The 22847-nt window shown below is 43.8% G+C and overlaps 1 long non-coding RNA gene across 1 annotated transcript; it reads right to left on the reverse strand.

Annotated features, from left to right (window-relative positions):
* Positions 1-690: 690 nt before the first annotated feature.
* On the reverse strand, positions 691-22063 carry LOC106586245 (uncharacterized). The gene is made up of 3 exons (XR_001324159.2): positions 21941-22063; positions 21402-21474; positions 691-794 (listed from the first exon to the last, which is right to left on the reverse strand). It is a non-coding gene; the product is annotated as an uncharacterized lncRNA (long non-coding RNA).
* Between the last annotated feature and the right edge of the window lie 784 nt (positions 22064-22847).

The raw sequence follows: 22847 nt of genomic DNA on the forward strand, positions 1-22847 counted from the left end.
GAGAATTATAAGAGTCACTACACAGTTGATAATTATATTGATTGAAATGCTAATCCTTTGCACAGCAACGCTCACTCATTTGGGAATAATTGCAATCAATACATATTTACGCTCAGTGTGTCGTTGTGATCTCTGTTGGAATCGTCCATCTTTCTGTTGGAAAGTTCATCCGTCCGTGTCTCTGTGCTCCCATAAAGTCTCTCGTGGTTAGAATGGATACTTCAGAGACCCATTCAGAATTGTTCTTATATCAAATCAAATGTATTTATATAGCCCTTCTTACATCAGCTGATATCTCAAAGTGCTGTACAGAAACCCAGTCTAAAACCCCAAACAGCAAGTAATGCAGGTATAGAAGCACGGTAACTAGGAAAACCTAGGAAGAAACCTAGAGAGGAACCAGGCTATGAGGGGTGGCCAGTCCTCTTCTGGCTGTGCCGGGTGGAGATTATAACAGAACATGGCCAAGATGTTCAAATGTTCATAAATGACCAGCATGGTCAAATAATAATAATCACAGTAGTTGTCGAGGGTGCAACAAGTCAGCACCTCAAGAGTAAATGTCAGTTGACTTTTCATAGCCGATCATTGAGAGTATCTCTACCGCTCTTTCTGTCTCTAGAGAGTTGAAAACAGCAGGTCTGGGACAGGTAGCACGTCCGGTGAACAGGTCAGGGTTCCATAGCCGCAGGCAGGACAGTTGAAACTAGAGCAGCAGCACGGCCAGGTGGACTGGGGACAGCAAGGAGTCATCATGCCAGGTAGTCCTGAAGCATGGTCCTAGGGCTCAGGTCCTCCGAAAGAGAGAAAGAAAGAGAGAAAGAGAGAATTAGAGAGAGCATACTTAAATTCACACAGGACACCGGATAAGACAGGAGAAATACTCCAGATATAACAGACTGACCCTAGCCCCCCGACACATAAACTACTGCAGCATAAATACTGGAGGCTGAGACAGGAGGGGTCAGGAGACACTGTGGCCCCATCCGATGATACCCCCAGACAGGGCCAAACAGGCAGGATATAACCCCACCCACTTTGCCAAAGCACAGCCCCCACACCACTAGAGGGATATCTTCAACCACCAACTTACCATCCTGAGACAAGGCCGAGTATAGCCCACAAAGATCTCCGCCACAGCACAACCCAAGGGGGGGTGTCAACCCAGACAGGAAGACCACGTCAGTGACAACCCACCCAAGTGACGCACCCCTCCTAGGGATGGCATGGAAGAACACCAGTAAGCCAGTGACTCAGCCCCTGTAATAGGGTTAGAGGCAGAGAATCCCAGTGGCGAGAATAGATGTTTCAGCGGTTGTCGGTCTTCGCATTCAATGGTACATAATTTCTAGCTGCAGACTAGTAATTAGTATCGAAAGAGTTGCTCTTATTCTGTCGGATCAATAGTCTCAGAGTTTAACCACGTGGTATGGTTAAGAATTCAGCAACCATTACAACCTTAGCTTATACTGAGGTTTTTCTGGTCTCTACTCCAACCTTTGCTCCCTCAGCTGACCGAGGTATGCATGGTCTCAAGTGGGTTTCTTCAGGTGGGGTTTTTATTCGGAACAGTAGAAAAGGGCTGTCCCATGAGCCAGATCATGTCTGTGTTCATGGGGGCAGGCCAATGACTTAGTTAACCTGTTGGGTCTAGGGGGCAGCATTTGCACGTCTGGATAAAAAAAATGTACCCGATTTAATCTGGTTACTAATCCTACCCAGTAACTAGAATATGCATATACTTATTATATATGGATAGAAAACACTCTAAAGTTTCTAAAACTGTTTGAATGGTGTCTGTGAGTATAACAGAACTCATTTGGCAGGCAAAACCCTGAGACATTTTCTGACAGGAAGTGGATACCTGATGTGTTGTATTGACTTTAAACCTATCCCATTGAAAAACACAGGGGCTTAGGAATATTTTGGCACTTCCTATTGCTTCCACTAGATGTCACCAGCCTTTACAAAGTGTTTTGAGTCTTCTGGAGGGAGATCTGACCGAACAAGAGCCATGGAACGATGATGTCCCATTAGACACCTGGCGCGCGAGTTCATGTTGGGTACCCTCGTTCCAATACGTTATAAAAGAGTATGCATTCGTCCACCTTGAATATTATTCATGTTCTGGTTAAAAAGGCCCTAATGATTTATGCTATACAACGTTTGACATGTTTGAACGAACGGAAATATATTTTTTCCCCTCGTTCATGACGAGAAGTCCGGCTGGCTTACATCATGTGCTAACGAGACGGAGATTTTTGGACATAAATGATGAGCTTTTTTGAACAAAACTACATTCGTTATGGACCTGTGATACCTGGAAGTGACATCTGATGAAGAGAATCAAAGGTAATGGATTATTTACATAGTATTTTCGATTTTAGATCTCCCCAACATGACGTCTAGTCTGTATCGCAACGCGTATTTTTCTGGGCGCAGTGCTCAGATTATTGCAAAGTGTGATTTCCCAGTAAGGTTATTTTTAAATCTGGCAAGTTGATTGCGTTCAAGAGATGTAAATCTATAATTCTTTAAATGACAATATAATATTTTACCAATGTTTTCTAATTTTAATTATTTAATTTGTGATGCTGACTTGACTGCCGGTTATTGGAGGGAAACGATTTCCTCAACATCAATGCCATAGTAAAACGCTGTTTTTGGATATAAATATGAACTTGATAGAACTAAAAATGCATGCATTGTCTAACATAATGTCCTAGGAGTGTCATCTGATGGAGATTGTAAAAGGTTAGTGCATCATTTTAGCTGGTTTTATGGTTTTGGTGACCCTGTCTTTGACTTGACAAAACATTACACACAACTCTTGTAAATGTACTGTCCTAACATACTCTAAATTTATGCTTTCGCCGTAAAACCTTTTTGAAATCGTAAAACGTGGTTAGATTAAGGAGATGTTTATCTTTCAAATGGTGTAAAATAGTTGTATTTTTGAAAAATTTGAATTTTGACATTTATTTGGATTCAAATTTGCCGCTCTTGAAATGCACCTGCTGTTGATGGAGTGCACCACGGGTGGCACGCTAGCGTCCCACCTAGCCCCAAGAGGTTAAACTATAAAGGTAATACAATTCTCTCACATTAAGGGTTTAAAATCACATTACATAATTTCACAAATAGTTTCATCTTTACTCATTCATTTTATACAATAATTAGACGCAACCCTCATAACAGAGGCTCCTGTATAAACAGAGTTATGGTAATGTGGCTGTATTGTCTTTTCATGATGTTTTGTTTCATATTACAGCCTGAAACAAAACGGACCGGGTCGTAGCTGGCTACTCCACCGAAAGTTTACACGTTCTCCAAAACATGGATATTGTTCAGTTCTCAAGTTCTGTGGTATAGAAGAAGTTCCTTTGTTCTACTGTGAAACTCTCTCTCTCTATACTGCCTGGCCAGGGGGAGAGAGTCTCCTCCAGGAATTTATGACCTGAGATAACAGAACCTGGGTGTAGGAGAAGGAGGGAGAGGGGGAAGGTACTCGCTATACCCAAAGAGGGCCACATCATGACAGTGGATATAGATACTTTTGTACCTGTTTTCTCCAGCATCTTCACAAGGTCCTTTGCTGTAGTCCTGGGATTGATTTGCACTTTTCGCACCAAAGTACGTTCATCTCTAGGAGACAGAACGCATCTCCTTCCTGAGCAGTATGAGGGCTGCATGGTCCCATGGTGTTTATACTTGCGTACTATTGTTTGTATAGATGAACATGGTACCTTCAAGTGTTTGGAAATTGCTTCCAAGGATGAACCGGACTTGTGGACGTCTACAATTAGTTTTCTGAGGTCTTGGCTGATTTCTTTTGCTTTTCCCATGATGTCAAGCAAAGAGGCACTGAGTTTGAAGGTAGGGCTTGAAATACATCCACAGGTACACCTCCAATTGACTCAAATGATGTCAATTAGCCTATCAGAAGCTGCTAAAGCCATGACATTATTTTCTGGAATTTTCCAAGCTGTTTAAAGGCACAGTCAACTTAGTGTATGTAAACTTCTGACCCATTGGAATTGTGATACAGTGAATTATAAGTGAAATAATCTGTCTGTAAACAATTGTTGGAAAAATGACTTGTGTCATGCACAAAGTAGATGTCCTAACCGACTTGCCAAAACTATAGTTTGTTAACCTCTCTAGGGTAGGGGGCAGTATTTGCACGGCCGGATAAAAAACATACCCGATTTAATCTGGTTATTACTACTGCCCAGAAACTAGAATATGCATATAATTGTTTGATTTGGATAGAAAACACCCTAAAGTTTATAAAACTGTTTGAATGGTGTCTGTGAGTATAACAAAACTCATATGGCAGGCAAAAACCTGAGAAGATTCCTTACAGGAAGTGCCCTCTCTGACCATTTCTTGGCCTTCTACACTCTCTTTATTGAAAACTGAGGATCTCTGCTGTAACGTGACACTTCCTACAGCTCCCATAGGCTCTCAGAAGGCGGCAGAACGTTGAATGATGACTTTGCAGGCCATGGCTGAAAAACAGTAGCGCATTTGGTAAGTGGTTGATCAGAGAACAATGAGACTGGTGCTCGCGTGCATGAGAAGAGTCCATTTTAGATTTTTAGTCTTTGAACGAAAACAGGGTTTCCCGGTCGGAATATTATCGCTTTTTTACGAGAAAAATCGCATAAAAATTGATTTTAAACAGCGTTTGACATGCTTCGAAGTACGGTAATGGAATATTTCGAATTTTTTTGTCACGATACGCGCCGGCGCGTCACCCTTCGTTACCCTTCGGATAGTGTCTTGAACGCACGAACAAAACAGAGGATATTTGAACATAACTATGGATTATTTTGAACCAAACCAACATTTGTTATTGAAGTAGAAGTCCTGGGAGTGCATTCTGATGAAGAACAGCAAAGGTAATCCAATTTTTCTTATAGTAAATCTGAGTTTGGTGAGTGCCAAACTTGGTGGGTGTCAAAATAGCTAGCCCGTGATGGCGAGCTATCTACTCAGAATATTGCAAAATGTGCTTTTGCCAAAAAGCTATTTTAAAATCGGACATAGCGATTGCATAAAGGAGTTCTGTATCTATAATTCTTAAAATAATTGTTATGTTTTTTGTGAACGTTTATCGTGAGTAATTTAGTAAATTCACCGGAAGTTTGCGGTGGGTATGCTAGTTCTGAATGTCACATGCTAATGTAAAAAGCTGTTTTTTGATATAAATATGAACTTGATTGAACAAAACATGCATGTATTGTATAACATAATGTCCTAGGAGTGTCATTTGATGAAGATCATCAAAGGTTAGTGCTGCATTTAGCTGTGGTTTGGGTTTATGTGACATTATATGCTAGCTTGAAAAATGGGTGTCTGATTATTTCTGGCTGGGTACTCTGCTGACATAATCTAATGTTTTGCTTTCGTTGTAAAGCCTTTTTGAAATCGGACAGTGTGGTTAGATTAACGAGAGTCTTGTCTTTAAAATGGTGTAAAATAGTCATATGTTTGAGAAATTGAAGTAATAGCATTTCTAAGGTATTTGAATATCGCGCCACGGGATTCCACTGGCTGTTGAGTAGGTGGGACGATTTCGTCCCACATACCCTAGAGAGGTTAACAAGAAATTTGTGGAGTGGTTGAAAAACGAGTTTTAATGTCTCCAACCTAAGTGTATGTAAACTTCCGACTTCAACTGTACTTAATGCCTTGTCATTTTAACATAACAGGAACATGACATATTAAAATACTTCAGAGGTATATAAGGATTACAACATGCGCCATAAATGCGACAGACACCGCCTGGTATGACAGCTGCTCGGCATCTGACTGTAAGGCGCTACAGAGGGTTGTGAGTACAGCCCAGTACATCACTGGGGCCAAGCTTCCCGCCATCCAGGACCTATATACTAGACGGTATCAGAGGAAGGCCCAAAAAATGGTCAAAGACTCCAGTCACGCAAGTCATAGACTGTTCTCTCTGGTACCGCATGGCAAGCGGGCAAGCGCACAGCAAGCGCCAAGTCTAGGTCCAAAAGGCTCCTTAACAGCTTCTACCCCAAGCCATAAGACTGCTGAACAATTAATCAAATGGCCACCCAGACTATTTACATTGGGCCCCCCCCCAATTACCCCGATTAACCTGTACCCCTGCACATTGACTCGGTACCGGTACCCCCTGTATATAGCCTCGTTACTGTTATGCAATTTTATTGTGTTACTTTTTATTTTATTTTTTACTTTAGTTTATTTAGTAAGTATTTTCTTAACTCCATTTCTTGAAATGCATTGTTGGTTAAGGGCTTGTAAGTAAGCATTTCACAGTAAGGTCTAAACTTCTTGTATTCGGTCCATGTGACAAATAACTTTTGATTTGATTTGATACCTAATGGGGAAAAATAACAATAGCAGGTTTTGTTTCATTCTGCACATGGATTCAACAAATGGACTCTTTTATTCCGACCATAAAAATCAATGCTGCTTTCTCACTTTTCCAATTTCCTGAAACATGGTTCCAGTTTATGGGCAAGGAGAAAGGCTCTCTAATTAATACCAATTTCTCCCAGTCCTGGGGAACGAAGGTGCTGTGCTTAACCCAGTGTGAAGCCACACAGCAGAACATCCGTACCCCACATGACTAACAATACAACCCAGCTCCCTTTACATTCCACCATGGGTCAGAGTTGATGACGAGAGGCCAGCCTGGAGCCTTGCCTTTATATTGTGCCTAGAAGACTATGAAATACCATGGCTTCGGCTTCTATGTGCTGTGGCGAAAAACATAAATCTAGTCAGTGTGGTAAGCAAGACTAAGATGGACATTCACCTAACTCCGTTATTGCTTTTCTAGTCAGAACATACTGGTGACATTTGGTCTGTTTGCAATGGACTATATTCCCAATAACCTTGTGACAATATCGGTGTGTACAGAGCCAGAGCCCCGGCCTGACAGAACTGCCAGAGACTAAAGACCTTTATTTGAGGATTTTCATTTCTAATTACAAGGGCTTTAAGATATTAGACTCCAGAAATACCACCTTTCTGGTCAAACCCACAGAGAGGCCATTTCATTTACACAGAAGCTTCAACAGAACATCCCTATCCTCTCATACTCACCTTGAACCACCTCACATGATCTGTGCACCACAACAAGGCCTATAGAAAGAATTCCATACAAAGCATCCAAAGGAATTTACCCTTGTGACTTGTAATATCCCATCACAATATTGTACCTCTGACCATCAGAAATCTTGTATTATTAGATTCTAGATTCTTTTTCTCCTTCTTTTTGGCTATATTTTCGTACTCAGTTAGGCATACGGTTCTTCAATTACAGCCTAGTCACAGCTGCAAAAGCCCCATGTCTAAGAATAATGACATAGGCACCAGTTAGCTATTAAACATCTCCAATAACATTAAATGCAAATATTGCTGACACGAGGAGGATGTTTCCATGTCTCTAAATGGTTGAATCATTTCACTTAATGTAACGGCTGATTGTTAAAACATTGATTATTGCGTCTTTGTTTCCCTGATTTATACATTGGCAGACACCAGACGTAAATGTGAACAGCTGCATGGCTGCTAACGAGTTGGAACAATCCACACTAGATTACAATCTTGACCACAGATTGGAGTTGGACCAATGTAGACATTAGGGAAGACAACTGGTCAATTTACTAGCCTATATGAAAGGACTAACTGCCCTTGTCAGTGAAACTACGGTTTAATCTACAATAAATTCTTCCTTATAAACCTAGGAGTTTGCAGTGTGCCGAATGTAATCCTAAATGCTCATTTACCATATTGACACTGATACTTGCCATGATGGTGACTGCTGTGTGCCAAGAGATACATCTGCAGATGCATGCGATACACTAGTCTTTTCTAATCCAAGCACACAATTGAAAACCAGCCACAATGAACTAGATAGCACTGCAACAAATTGCTAGAAGATTAGGCTAATTGATCCTGAACAACACTGATTCTGAAATGTGTGCAGTAATCAAGACAAGTTCACCAAAGACAGCGACACCATCTGGATTTCTTAACATGACAAACAAAGGGAGTTGCAGCACCTGGCCTATAGAGTGTAGAAGCCTTCGATAAAAGCAACAGTTACACAACATAGAAAATGCTATAAATAACGTATTATCTTCTGACCTCAGATCTTTGAGTGGTAGACACACATGACATGACCCCTTTCTGACAGAAGAAGAAGAGAAACCACCACAGAGTGTCTAGTTTGCTCGTTACTTGTTCTTGTCATGAATTTCCCCTTCAGCCTAACCTAAGAGTCATTTGATGACATGAGAAGTTTGCTGAAGAGGGTGTTTCAAGATATGTCATCTTATTGGCATCACTTAAAACAAAAGAGCTATTCGGAGAACAGGTAAGCTTGGCGTAACCAACTCTGCAGGAACACAGAAGTATTATTGCATGTCAGCATCTGTATATAAAAATAAAGTCAACTCGATGCATACGGATAATATTCAAAAGCAATCTGCAATATACCCAACAACCAGACAGGTTTATGTATAAAGGACCAACACTGAAAAGTATGATGTTAAAATGTTATAAGCAGGAAAGGGACATTTGAAGGGCAATTAGCCTTTTCCTTAATTCATTATCGTTAAGTAACCAGGGATGAAGTGGAGCACATACAGAAAACATGCATCCTGATAAAACAGTATCTCGCCCTCTCCACCAGGCCAGCCTCCTCTCTCACTGGCTCCCTCCCATCTGGGAGATCTCTGAGTGGTCTGGGAGCTCTCTGAGTGGTCTGGGAGCTCTCTGAGTGGTCTGGGAACTCTCTGAGTGGTCTGGGAACTCTCTGAGTGGTCTGGAACTCTCTGTGTGGTCTGGAACTCTCTGAGTGGTCTGGAACTCTCTGAGTGGTCTGGAACTCTCTGAGTGGTCTGGAACTCTCTGAGTGGTCTGGAACTCTCTGTGGTCTGGAACTCTCTGTGGTCTGGAACTCTCTGTGGTCTGGGAGCTCTCTGAGTGGTATGGGAGCTCTCTGAGTGGTCTGGAACTCTCTGTGGTCTGGGAGCTCTCTGAGTGGTCTGGGAGCTCTCTGAGTGGTCTGGGAGCTCTCTGAGTGGTCTGGGAACTCTCTGAGTGGTCTGGGAACTCTCTGAGTGGTCTGGAACTCTCTGAGTGGTCTGGGAACTCTCTGAGTGGTCTGGAACTCTCTGAGTGGTCTGGGAGCTCTCTGTGTGGTCTGGAACTCTCTGAGTGGTCTGGAACTCTCTGAGTGGTCTGGAACTCTCTGAGTGGTCTGGAACTCTCTGAGTGGTCTGGAACTCTCTGATGGTCTGGAACTCTCTGTGGTCTGGGAGCTCTCTGATGGTCTGGGAGCTCTCTGAGTGGTATGGGAGCTCTCTGAGTGGTCTGGGAACTCTCTGTGGTCTGGGAGCTCTCTGAGTGGTCTGGGAGCTCTCTGAGTGGTATGGGAGCTCTCTGAGTGGTCTGGGAGCTCTCTGAGTGGTCTGGGAACTCTCTGAGTGGTCTGGAACTCTCTGAGTGGTCTGGGAACTCTCTGAGTGGTCTGGAACTCTCTGAGTGGTCTGGGAGCTCTCTGTGTGGTCTGGAACTCTCTGAGTGGTCTGGAACTCTCTGAGTGGTCTGGAACTCTCTGAGTGGTCTGGGAACTCTCTGAGTGGTCTGGAACTCTCTGTGTGGTCTGGGAGCTCTCTGTGTGGTCTGGAACTCTCTGAGTGGTCTGGAACTCTCTGAGTGGTCTGGAACTCTCTGAGTGGTCTGGAACTCTCTGTGGTCTGGAACTCTCTGAGTGGTCTGGAACTCTCTGTGGTCTGGAACTCTCTGAGTGGTCTGGAACTCTCTGTGGTCTGGAACTCTCTGTGGTCTGGAACTCTCTGAGTGGTCTAGGAGCTCTCTGAGTGGTCTGGGAGCTCTCTGAGTGGTCTGGGAGCTCTCTGAGTGGTCTGGGAGCTCTCTGAGTGGTCTGGGAGCTCTCTGAGTGGTCTGGGAGCTCTCTGAGTGGTCTGGGAACTCTCTGAGTGGTCTGGGAGCTCTCTGAGTGGTCTGGAACTCTCTGAGTGGTCTGGAACTCTCTGAGTGGTCTGGAACTCTCTGAGTGGTCTGGAACTCTCTGAGTGGTCTGGAACTCTCTGTGGTCTGGAACTCTCTGAGTGGTCTGGAACTCTCTGAGTGGTCTGGAACTCTCTGAGTGGTCTGGAACTCTCTGAGTGGTCTGGAACTCTCTGAGTGGTCTGGAACTCTCTGTGGTCTGGAACTCTCTGAGTGGTCTGGAACTCTCTGTGGTCTGGAACTCTCTGAGTGGTCTGGAACTCTCTGAGTGGTCTGGGAGCTCTCTGAGTGGTCTGGAACTCTCTGAGTGGTCTGGAACTCTCTGAGTGGTCTGGAACTCTCTGAGTGGTCTGGAACTCTCTGTGTGGTCTGGAACTCTCTGTGTGGTCTGGAACTCTCTGAGTGGTCTGGAACTCTCTGTGTGGTCTGGAACTCTCTGTGTGGTCTGGAACTCTCTGTGTGGTCTGGAACTCTCTGTGTGGTCTGGAACTCTCTGAGTGGTCTGGAACTCTCTGAGTGGTCTGGAACTCTCTGAGTGGTCTGGAACTCTCTGAGTGGTCTGGAACTCTCTGAGTGGTCTGGAACTCTCTGTGTGGTCTGGAACTCTCTGAGTGGTCTGGAACTCTCTGTGTGGTATGGGAACTCTCTGAGTGGTATGGGAACTCTCTGTGTGGTCTGGAACTCTCTGAGTGGTCTGGAACTCTCTGAGTGGTCTGGAACTCTCTGAGTGGTCTGGAACTCTCTGAGTGGTCTGGGAGCTCTCTGAGTGGTCTGGAACTCTCTGAGTGGTCTGGGAACTCTCTGTGGTCTGGAACTCTCTGTGGTCTGGAACTCTCTGAGTGGTCTGGGAGCTCTCTGAGTGGTCTGGGAGCTCTCTGAGTGGTCTGGGAGCTCTCTGAGTGGTATGGGAGCTCTCTGAGTGGTCTGGAACTCTCTGAGTGGTCTGGGAACTCTCTGAGTGGTCTGGAACTCTCTGAGTGGTCTGGAACTCTCTGAGTGGTCTGGAACTCTCTGTGGTCTGGAACTCTCTGAGTGGTCTGGGAACTCTCTGAGTGGTCTGGGAACTCTCTGAGTGGTCTGGGAACTCTCTGAGTGGTCTGGAACTCTCTGTGGTCTGGAACTCTCTGTGGTCTGGAACTCTCTGAGTGGTCTGGAACTCTCTGAGTGGTCTGGAACTCTCTGAGTGGTCTGGGAACTCTCTGAGTGGTCTGGGAACTCTCTGAGTGGTCTGGAACTCTCTGTGTGGTCTGGAACTCTCTGTGGTCTGGAACTCTCTGTGGTCTGGAACTCTCTGAGTGGTCTGGAACTCTCTGAGTGGTCTGGAACTCTCTGAGTGGTCTGGAACTCTCTGAGTGGTCTGGAACTCTCTGAGTGGTCTGGAACTCTCTGAGTGGTCTGGAACTCTCTGTGGTCTGGAACTCTCTGTGGTCTGGAACTCTCTGAGTGGTCTGGGAACTCTCTGAGTGGTCTGGGAACTCTCTGAGTGGTCTGGGAACTCTCTGTGGTCTGGGAGCTCTCTGAGTGGTCTGGGAACTCTCTGAGTGGTCTGGGAGCTCTCTGAGTGGTCTGGGAGCTCTCTGAGTGGTCTGGGAGCTCTCTGAGTGGTCTGGGAGCTCTCTGAGTGGTCTGGGAGCTCTCTGAGTGGTCTGGAACTCTCTGACTGGAACTCTCTGAGTGGTCTGGAACTCTCTGAGTGGTCTGGAACTCTCTGTGGTCTGGAACTCTCTGAGTGGTCTGGGAACTCTCTGTGGTCTGGGAGCTCTCTGAGTGGTCTGGGAACTCTCTGAGTGGTCTGGGAGCTCTCTGAGTGGTCTGGGAACTCTCTGAGTGGTCTGGGAACTCTCTGAGTGCGGGCACATGTCTAGTGGTTAAGCGTGTTGGGCCAGTAACCGAAAAGTCACTGGTTCGAATTCCAGTGAAAGATCTGTTGATGTGCCCTTTAGCAAGGCACTTAACCCTGATTGCTCCTGTAAGGTGCTCTGGATAAGAGCGTCAGCTAAATGACTCAAATGTTAAATGTAAATGTGTCTCTTCAGCACAGCCTCCCTGTTGAGCCAAGTGGGGGCTATATGTCTCTTCAGCACAGCCTCCCTGTGGAGTCAAGTGGAGGCTATGTGTCTCTTCAGCACAGCCTCCCTGTGGAGCCAAGTGGAGGCTATATGTCTCTTCAGCACAGCCTCCCTGTGGAGCCAAGTGGAGACTATGTGTCTCTTCAGCACAGCCTCCCTGTGGAGCCAAGTGGAGGCTATGTGTCTCTTCAGCACAGCCTCCCTGTGGAGCCAAGTGGAGGCTATATGTCTCTTCAGCACAGCCTCCCTGTGGAGCCAAGTGGAGACTATGTGTCTCTTCAGCACAGCCTCCCTGTGGAGCCAAGTGGAGGCTATATGTCTCTTCAGCACAGCCTCCCTGTGGAGCCAAGTGGAGGCTATGTGTCTCTTCAGCACAGGCTCCCTGTGGAGCCAAGTGGAGGCTATATGTCTCTTCAGCACAGCCTCCCTGTGGAGCCAAGTGGAGGCTATGTGGCTCTTCAGCACAGCCTCCCTGTGGAGCCAAGTGGAGGCTAATTGCTAGTAGATGAGGTTGATGGGCACATGTAAGATGAGGGCCATGAGGACAGCTCTCAATAGCAGTGAAAGTGAGGAATTCACCTACACATGGAACCAGGAGAAGCACATTCTTGACAAATGCACTCAAACTGCCAAAGAGTGGCTGGTCTGAGAAGAAATGACTTGCTGTCTTCCTGAAGCCCTGTGTGTGCTGTCCTGTAGCTGAGAGCAAATAAAAGCAAAGTGCAGCACTATCCATTGGAGATTATGACAGCAGCATATACTGTAGGCCTATATCATATTACCCTGACCATACACTCAGCCATTCTCTCTCAGAACTGATCAATATTGTGATCTAAAGCCAACGTTGACTCTCCCGAGTGGCGCAGCGGTCTAATGCACTGAATCACATTGCTTGAGGCGTCACTACAGACCCGAGTTCGATGCCAGGCTGGGTCCTCGTCCCATCTCGCTGTAGCGGCTCCTTATGGCGGGCCGGGAGCCTGCAAGCTGACCCGGTCGCCAGCTGGACGGTGTTTCCTCCGACACATTGGTGCAACACGCTTCCGGGTTAAGTGAGCAGTGTGTCAAGAAGTAGTGCGGCTTGGCAGGGTCGTGTTTCGGAGGACACTTGGCTCCCGACCTTCGCCTCTCACGAGTCCATAGGGAAGTTGCAGAGATGGGACAAGACTGTAACTACCAATTGGATATCACGAAATTGGGGAGAAAAAGGGGAAGAAATGTAAAAAAGCCAATGTTGACCCTTATGTGTTGTGTACATATTTGATAGGCCATGGTACACTAACTGCAGTTACAAAGCAAATGCTGTAAACCAACCTGTTCTAACTCAACTACTAACACAAAGTCACATGAACTAGAGCTGAGCTGATAAACTGAAAATGAGTGACACCGACCCAACCGAACACTTATTGTGGACAATTTGCTGATGTCGTTCATTACGATGAATAACCTATAGGGCTCTACTAGAGAAATGTGAAGTTTGAAATGAAATCATCTTGCGAATATGGGTGATTGCTAATGGGACAATTGATAGTTACAACATTCAAAATAGTAGTATTAGTTTTAATGGTAATATAAAAATGTTTAACTGTGGTGCAGATTAATATAATAATAATAATAATAATAATTATACAGTGCATTCGGAAGTTATTCAGACCCCTTCCCTTTTTCCACATTTTGTTATGTTACAGCCTTATTCCACAGTTGACAGTGCATGTCAGAGCAAAAACCAAGCCATGAGGTCGAAGGAATTGTCTGTAGAGCTCTGAGACAGGATTATGTTGAGGCACAGGCCTGGGGAAGGGTACCAAAACATTTCTACAGCATTGAAGGTCCCCAAGAACACAGTGGCCTCCATCATTCTTCAATGGAAGAAGTTTGGGGCAAAGACTAGGGCAAAGGTTCACCTTCCAACAGGACAACGACCCTAATCACACAGCCAAGACAATGCAGGAGGGGCTTGGGGACAAGTCTCTGAATATCCTTGAGTGGAGAGACCGGACTTGAACCCGATCGAACATCTCTGGAGAGACCTGAAAATAGCTGTGCAGCGACACTCCCCATTCAACCTGACAGAGCTTGAGAGGATCTGCAGAGAAGAATGGGAGAAACTCCCCAAATACAGGTGTGGTGTGCCAAGCTTGTAGCGTCAAACCCAAGAAGACTCAAGGCTGTAATCACTGCCAAAGGTGCTTCAACAAAGTACTGAGTAAAGGGTCTGAATACTTACGTAAATGTAATATATACGTTTTTTTATTTTTAATACATTTGCAAAAATGTATAAAAACCTGTTTTTGCTTTGTCATTATGGGGTATTTTGATGAGGGACAAAAACAATTGAATCAATTTTAGAATAAGATTGTAACGTAACATTTTGGGGAGAAAGTCAAGGGATCTGAATACTTTCCGAACGCACTGTATACGCCATTTAGCAGACACTTTACCCAACACGAATTACAGTCCTGCATGCATAAACTTTACGTATGGGTGGTCCAGGAATCAAACCCACTACCCTAGCATTACAAGCACCATGCTCTACCAACTGAGCTACAAAATACCAAATGTTTAATGTTACAAACTTATCGTTCAACTTATAGTTATCGTGATAATTCAGTCAATGTATCGCGATATGGATTTTTTCCCATATCGCCGCGCTCTAGCTTGAACTCATGTTTATCCACTTTAGAGACCAAATCAGAGCATGGATCAAAAGTCCTCACTCTCCATTAGTGCAGCGCCATGTGGTTAAATTTACTGAATAGTATTGTATCCAATGTCTGGGTCCTCAATACCCAGGAACCAGGGCGAGATATACTTCAGGCCTAAGAGCCTATGGCTTCTAATGTGAACCCCATAACACCGCCTGGGAGCAGAAGTAACATAAGGCCTGACTTTACTAGAGGCAGTAATAGCGGTGACCTCACGGTCCCTGGAGTCGTCTTAGGAACACACAAGTCCCGCTCCCTTCATGTGCAATGAGAGGAGCCCTCATTAAGTCAACGCTGGTCTTAAAATGTGTATAGTTAAATCCTGGGTAAAGAGCCCTTTCTCTAATCCCATTAAGTCCTCCAAGCACAACCCTTTGCTTAATTGTTGGAGAAATTGGGTCTGGGACCGAGAGCTCAGCTCACCCAGACAGAACAAATTCTGTCAAATTGTGTGCATCTTGAACACATTTAGAAAATCCACATTAGGCTAATTCTGCTTTTAATAAACCCACTTGGCAGATTGATGGAAATCTCAACTAAAGAGACTAGTGTACAAATAAAAAAAGTGGAGAATTTCTTAAAAACTGCAAAAAAACATTTTCAAAACAATTTTTGGGCAAATAACCCAGCAGTCTGTCCAAAACCGCTGGCATTTTCAACACATGACCACCACAAATAGAAGTGAGAGGTGGATGATGTAGTCACATACTGACTCACTCATATGACTCACACCGCATAACAACCTTAGACAAGGCTTGATATTAAACATCCCCTCCATTTAGAAAGCTGCGTATTTGTCAAGCCCACATCATTTCACACGTCAAGAGGGATGTGTAACTTGTGTTGATGTGTGACGAATTACCATCTAGCCTAAATAAGATAGATGCCCTCCGCAACACTAGACAACAACAAAACAAAAAAACCATTGAACAGAACAGCTTCAACTTATTCTGCTGATCAGAATGAAGGTCGGTTCTAAAGTCAACCCAGAGAAATAGACAAAAGACGATTATGTCTTCTTTTAGATTACGCTGACGTCCTCCTATCCGTGAGAGCATCAAGACAACTGAATGATCTTATGAGCTACTGACCACACAACATTCTGATGTAAATGAGCTGAACCCATTAACGTGGTGCTGGCCAACAGGGTGGACCCAGTGAAGGAAGGAACAAAGTAGAATACTGTGAAAAAGCCCTGTACAAGAAATACTGTCGAGGTAAACTGAACAAAGAAGGATTTCAGATGAAGGCCATTGTGTTAGGATGACGAAAACAAAGCAGGCAGGACCTTGCATTTAACCTTGAGATGGTTGTCTGGGTGTCGCTGTTGGTAATCAGTGAGCTCCGTGAATAGAGAACAGGGATAGAGTAACAAAGCATTCGGTCATTTGAAGATGTTTTGAAAGCTGCTTGCTTTGCATTCACAACAGACAACCCCTCCCCCAAGTCCATACTAGGCCCTACTGCAAACGATTAGCTAAATGAATATTGAGGGGGTTTGACTGAGCTGGTTATGGTTGATGGGATCATGGATGGGGGTTGGAACTGAGCTGCACAAACAGCCCACAAGGCAAACCTGCAGAAGCCTACAACAGCAGCCTCCAAATATTGAAGATACCACTATCTTTATTCATTAGATATGGGTAATATATCAGTGAACAAAAACCTATCCTTTTCTCTATCAGTCAGTTTCAGCGTGACTGTCAAAATAACGCAGTTCTATATCTACAAAGTCATTAAAACCAGCGGATCACAAATGTGAGGGTGAGGTGTCTATCACAGCGGCCACACACAAGCACTCCCGGCATGGGCTCGATACGAGCCCTGGACGTACAATAAGGCACGCGATGAAATGACCGAAAGGGTAATGAACAAGCTAATGAGGGGAATCAAGACTGCTGCAGGGCCAATAAATCAAAGCAACTGTGTCTGCAATGATATAGGAGCAATCGGTAACAATGGCCAGAGCAGGGAGCAGGAGGGCGTGAGGTGGAGGAGAAGGGCCATCAGCATAATGCATGTCAATGTCACGGCCATGCTGGTGGTTGTTGGCTTCTAATATAGCGCACAATCAAAGCCTTGTTTTCTGTAGGAAATGATGTCAAATGAACACTTCAGGGCATTTCCTCTACCAAATGAAATAAATAAAGCAACCTTTATTAACTTGGCTCTGTCCTACTGACCAAATAAAATAGAGACTTCTCCAAAGGAGATTTGTTGACTCCTCACAGTTTCAACCTTGAAGGATTTTACACGTGACGGATTAAATTACCAAACTGAAACTGTATTAAAAGAGGACCTATCCTCAACAAAATAGCTTGAGCGAATTCGTTTGAAAGAATCAATAGAACCCAGTCTTCAAGAATCAGGACACGTATCAATAATCAGAGATCTTCTAGCTCAACGTCATACTATACAAACAATGAAAATTAGTCCTGGATACATTTACAATATTCAAGGAATGTTCAAAGGAAAAATATGAGATATGGGAATAGAGATGAGAAAAATAATTACAGTGATATGTGGGGAAGAAATAGAGAAATAACACCATAAAGGTTAATTGTAGGCGAGAACCAGGAGGAGATATCCATGGGGAGGCTTGACACACAATAACCTGAAACTGCATGGCTAGGACATTATCCCCACTAAATCCATTGAAATGTGGGAACTTCATCCTTCAATAATTCTGTCCGCTACAATGTGATAAGAAATCGATGCTAAGATTCTCATGGGTTTTGCTACAGTATCGAAACGTTCAATATGGCTTTGCACTCATCAGCATTTCACTCCAGATTCCCTGTTGTGAGCATGTGAACTCAGGCAAGGTAAGGTTAATTAACGCTTCAATGTACGGAGGGTTATCACAGTTTTCAATTACGAGATCGTATATAAATGCAGTTCGGAAAATACAATTATAATTCAACTGAAGCAAAGTCATCCTTTTCTGTCTGGGGTTAAATCAGAGTATGATAGGGAAATGATAGCCTATAGCTTATTCTCTGGGAAAAAAAAAGCTAATAAAAAGGCTGCCGCTATTTTTCCTACCATAATCTAAATAATTAAGTTCTGAGGACCTTAAGAACACTAATTACCTCTAATAATGGATTCTACTAAGTGTTTAAGGGTCTGGACAAAACAAGGCCTCAGGGCAGATAAAAGCTTCCGTCCCTATTTGGGATGCCAACGTAGGTAGGTAGTGTATTGAAACAATACAAACAGACCTTAACATTTCTATTCGGTTATTACCCACTAATAACATCACCTCAGGTGGGGTTGAGTATTAAAACTCAAGAGGTGCCACCGTGCTGCTCCTATGCTATGAATAGATCTCTATGCAAATGTGGTTGGAGGCTGAGTAGCTGTATGTGATGTCTGCAGACGCTCCAGCCAGAGATAGTATGCCCTGGGGATGGATTGCAGGGAAGAGCACAGCCCGGGTACGTGCCCAGTGGGGATTGCCTCTACTGCTGGTTGGCCTGGCATGTAGCGCTGAGCTGATACACTCAGGGTATTTCTATTAAATAGATGCAGGTTCTGGGTGATAAAGCCAGACGCCATGCCCAATCGCTCTCTGATCAAGATTAGGGAGAAGCAGTTCCAGTCTGATATTATGTCCTAGTAGTAACTGAACTGAAAATAATTACTGGCTATATGTACTGGCTTTATGTAATATGGAAGGAAAATACACTTCACCAGCACCAGTGATAATATATGGATTTTGGATGGGGGGGGGAATAATATGCAACCAATCTAAATGACAATGGAGGTTATCATCGGGGTGTATTGTGTCTTGTACTGAAGGTTTGGACTGGGACACTACTAGCATAGAGAATTAGCATATTCTGAATTAAATATAAATCAAGCCGTTTCATCTTGGTTTCTTTGGATTAAAAAGGGTTCAAGTCTGTGCACACAAAAACAACACACCTCCTAGGGGAATAGGGTTTTCTGGTGTGAAACCTCGAGCCAGAAGCCTAGAGCAAGTATTTTTAATGGAGAAGCCTCGAGATTCTTAATGCTTACTCTTAATGCTCCCTCCAAAAGCAGGCTAGCAGCTTGTATTTATGATACAATTCACATAAATGAGGCCGTTTGGCCCTTAATCCTTGCCTAATTAAGTGAGCGCCCAATCTGCTGAGGTAGACTACATAGGGCCATGGCGTAATACCTGTCGAATTACGGGAACAGCAGGACCAGTCTTCTCTCTGTCAGCCGATCAGCAATATATTAACATTCCTCTCAGTTATTCAGGGGGTAAAGACAGAGACGGCAGAGAGATTTGGTTTTGTTTCCAAACTAACATCGGTCTTGTTTATTTCTGTGGTTGGGGCCCTTACTTCCCCAATTCTACTTGACTTCTACATATCCACAGATATTTCAGTGCTTTGTGTGTATATTTACAGTGCCTTCGGAAAGTATTCAGACCCCTTGACGGTTTTCACATTTTGTTACGTTACAGCCTAATTTTAAAATTGATTAAATAAAATAAATTCCTCAGCAATCTACACACAATATCCAATAATGACAAAACAAAAACATGTTTTTAGACATTTTTTCAAATGTATTTGAACATAAAAAACTGAAATACCATATTTACATAAGTATTCAGACCCTTTGCTCTGAGACTCGAAAATGAAACTCAGGTCTATCCTGTTTCCATTGATCATCCTTGAGATGTTTCTACAACTTGATTGGAGTCCACCTGTGGTAAATTCAATTGATTGGACATGATTTGGAAAGGCACACACCTGTCTATATAAGATCCCACAGTTGACAGTGCATGTCAGAGCAAAAACCAAGCCATGAGGTCGAAGGAATTGTCCGTACAGCTCCAAGACAGGGTTGTGTCGAGTCACAGATCTGGGGAAGGGTACCAAAAAACTTCTGCAGCATTGAAGGTCCCCAAGAACACATTGGCCTCCATCATTCTTTAATGGAAGAAGTTTGGAACCACCAAGACTCTTACCTGAGCTGGCCGCCTGGCCAAACTGAGCAATCGGGGGAGAAGGGCCTTGGTCATGGAGGTGACCAAGAACCCAATGGTCACTCTGACAGAGATCCAGAGTTCCTCTGTGGAGATGGGAGAACCTTCCAGGAAGACAACCATCTCTGCAGCACTCCAGCAATCAGGCCTTTATGGTAGAGTGGCCAGACGGAAGTCACTCCTCAGTAAAAGGCACATGATAGCCCGCTTGGAGTTTGCCAAAAGGCACCTAAAGACTCTCAGACCATGAGAAACAAGATTATCTGGTCTGATGAAACCAAGATTGAACTCTTTGGCCTGAATGCCAAGCGTCACATCTGGAGGAAACTTGGCACCATCCCTACGGTGAAGCATGGTGGTGGCAGCATCATGCTGTGGGGATGTTTTCAGCAGCAGGGACTGGGAGACTAGTCAGGATCGAGGCAAAGATGAATGGAGCAAAGTACAGAGAGATCCTTGATGAAAACCTGCCCCAGTGCGCTCAGGACTTCAGACTGGGGTGAAGGTTCACTGCCAAAGGTGCTTCAACAAAGCACAGAATAAAGGGTCTGAATACTTATGTAAATTTGATATTTAAAAAAATATATATATATATGTTGGCAAACATTTCAATAAACCTATTTTTGCTTTGTCATTATGGGGTAAAGTGTGTAGATTGATGCGGAAAATAAACTATTTAATCAATTTTAGAAAAAGGCTGTAACGTAACAAAATGTGGAAAAGTCAGGGGTCTGAATACTTTCCCAATGCACTGTACACACATGAATATACACTTTGTGCAGCCCGCTTGCTTTCGGCGGTTTTGACAAACAACCAAGCCATTCTGTCTGCGTTGTGGCCTTTCTGACAGACAGAAAGAGTGAGTGCTCCTCTCCATCCTCACCACAGCAGACACATCTGTCTGAGGCAGATGCTTCCCCCTAACACAACGAGAACCTGACAAGAAAATGGTCGGCATGGACGCTCTCCGCTCTCATGGTCGCAGCCTCCAGCAAATTAACATTCACATCATTACAAGATGAATAATGCATCAGCATTACCTCAAGGTTTTTAATTAATACAACAATCAGAATTAATAATCTGCATTTTGGGGGACGACGACGATGGAGCATCTTTTATTGATTTGCTAGTGCTGTTTTGTTGATTCTGTTGATATACTTTATAATCGCATCTCAAATAAACCATGCTGAGAGCTAACTAGGCTAGCCAGTCACAGACATGAAATAGCCACACAGAGGAAAAGGGAGTCATTGTTATTCATCAGAGTTGTGTGACGGTGACCTACATATTAACATTTACAATTCAACCCTCTGTGATCACTCGCTAATCAAAGCGAGCCCAAATCTGAGCTGCTGTGATGCCACTGTGAGGGCTTGTTGTTGTGCTGAGGACAATATGAGCTTTGGATGCATAAACCTAAAACACATAACCAAATTCAATACAACACAGCACTGATAAGTAGGTTGGTACATCCATCCAAAATTGTGCAGTACAATAACTAAATATCACATCTGACTTATTGACACGTTTTATGTCCCCTGTAGTTATCTAGTGCAGTAGTTGAGTTGAGCATGTCCTCGGGAAGAAAGTTCATCGACTCACCTCTGCCAGTCAGGCTCTGGGGTGCAGATTTTCAGGTACGGATATGGCGCCTTCTGCTGGAGCTAGTACACTACTGCAGAACAAGAGTCACAGAGAAAGCATGGTCAAATTTATGAAGAAAATTGACCAATTCTTACAGAAACGTTTACCGCTAGAGTTCTGTATTCATCATAACCTGTCTGTAGTATGGCTATGTATAGCACGGCTATATTTTGGTCAGGCACACTGAATGGAAGCATACACTGGTGAACTGCTTTCTTGGCAAATACACTACTGTTCAAACTAAACCAAAGGGATAGTAGTACAATCACACCATACAATCTTTAAAAAAAATGGCATTTACATCTATTACATTGTTTTGAGCCATATTGTTACAATCATCTCTCGCGGAAGTTTTGATATCAAAACGTCTCACTTTTCGCAGGGATGTAGCCTACAGGGTTGGCTATGAGGCTATGAACGATACAGTTGTATATTTGTGCATGCTGCAGGAGCTATCCTATCTTTACGTTTCTACGTTATTTTCTTGAACAACTTACCGAAGATTTGGCGTATCGCATGACCTACCTACGCTTTAAATTGTACAATTACTAATTGTAAAGGCTATTTACGAGAAGACAATAAAGGTGTCAGACAAATTATTCCAGTCACATGGTAGTATGGTGACCATAATCGGCTGTGGGGGATGATGACGTCATTATGGTACCCCCCCCCCTCCATCTTTGGGGCGCAGACCCTCCCTGTAACCATGGAGACCCCAAGATGCTGCCAGGGGAGGTGATAATGGAGTAAGGCCCTCAAGATTCATTGGTCTCTATTAAGCTTTATAGCAGCCACTGAACCAAAAATCCCCTTGGATAGAGATATAGGCCTATAGAGACATAGACGTAAAATGTAACAATTTTACCAAAAGTCCAATAAGTTGTACTTTTATAAGTAGGCTTGGTGTCCAACACAGCCTTTTTCCCCATCATGGCTGATTATTCTCTGCAATCCACTACCAGTCCACCTCCACCATGTTAAACTCACCTATTGATAATAATGTAGCACAAAGAAAAACAAGCGAGAGTCCACATGTCTGTCAACAAAAATATGTAGATTGTGTGTTTGCTGACATGACAACTAGTATCTGTGCATGAATAGTAGTATTTCATTTGTTTTCATTCAGCATTCAATCAGGGAAATAGGTTGCTTGTAGGAAAACGTGAACATTGGGGAAATGGGTTGTGCATAACAATTAAAATAATTATACCTTGTACAGTATTTATCTCGGGGCATATGTTTGTTTAGAGGGACACAAAAAATAGAAGGAATGAACAACAGGAAATGCCTTATTCACTGTCTTTCCCTGTTTTTAAGGAGATGGGCAAAGGGAGTTTTCTCATTGGCTTTGGACAACGTCAGAGTATCATCATACGATTTTTCTAAGGACCCTGAAAATGTTGA

The sequence above is a fragment of the Salmo salar genome, chromosome ssa25 (genome assembly GCF_905237065.1).
Source record: "Salmo salar chromosome ssa25, Ssal_v3.1, whole genome shotgun sequence".
NCBI lineage: Eukaryota > Metazoa > Chordata > Actinopteri > Salmoniformes > Salmonidae > Salmo > Salmo salar.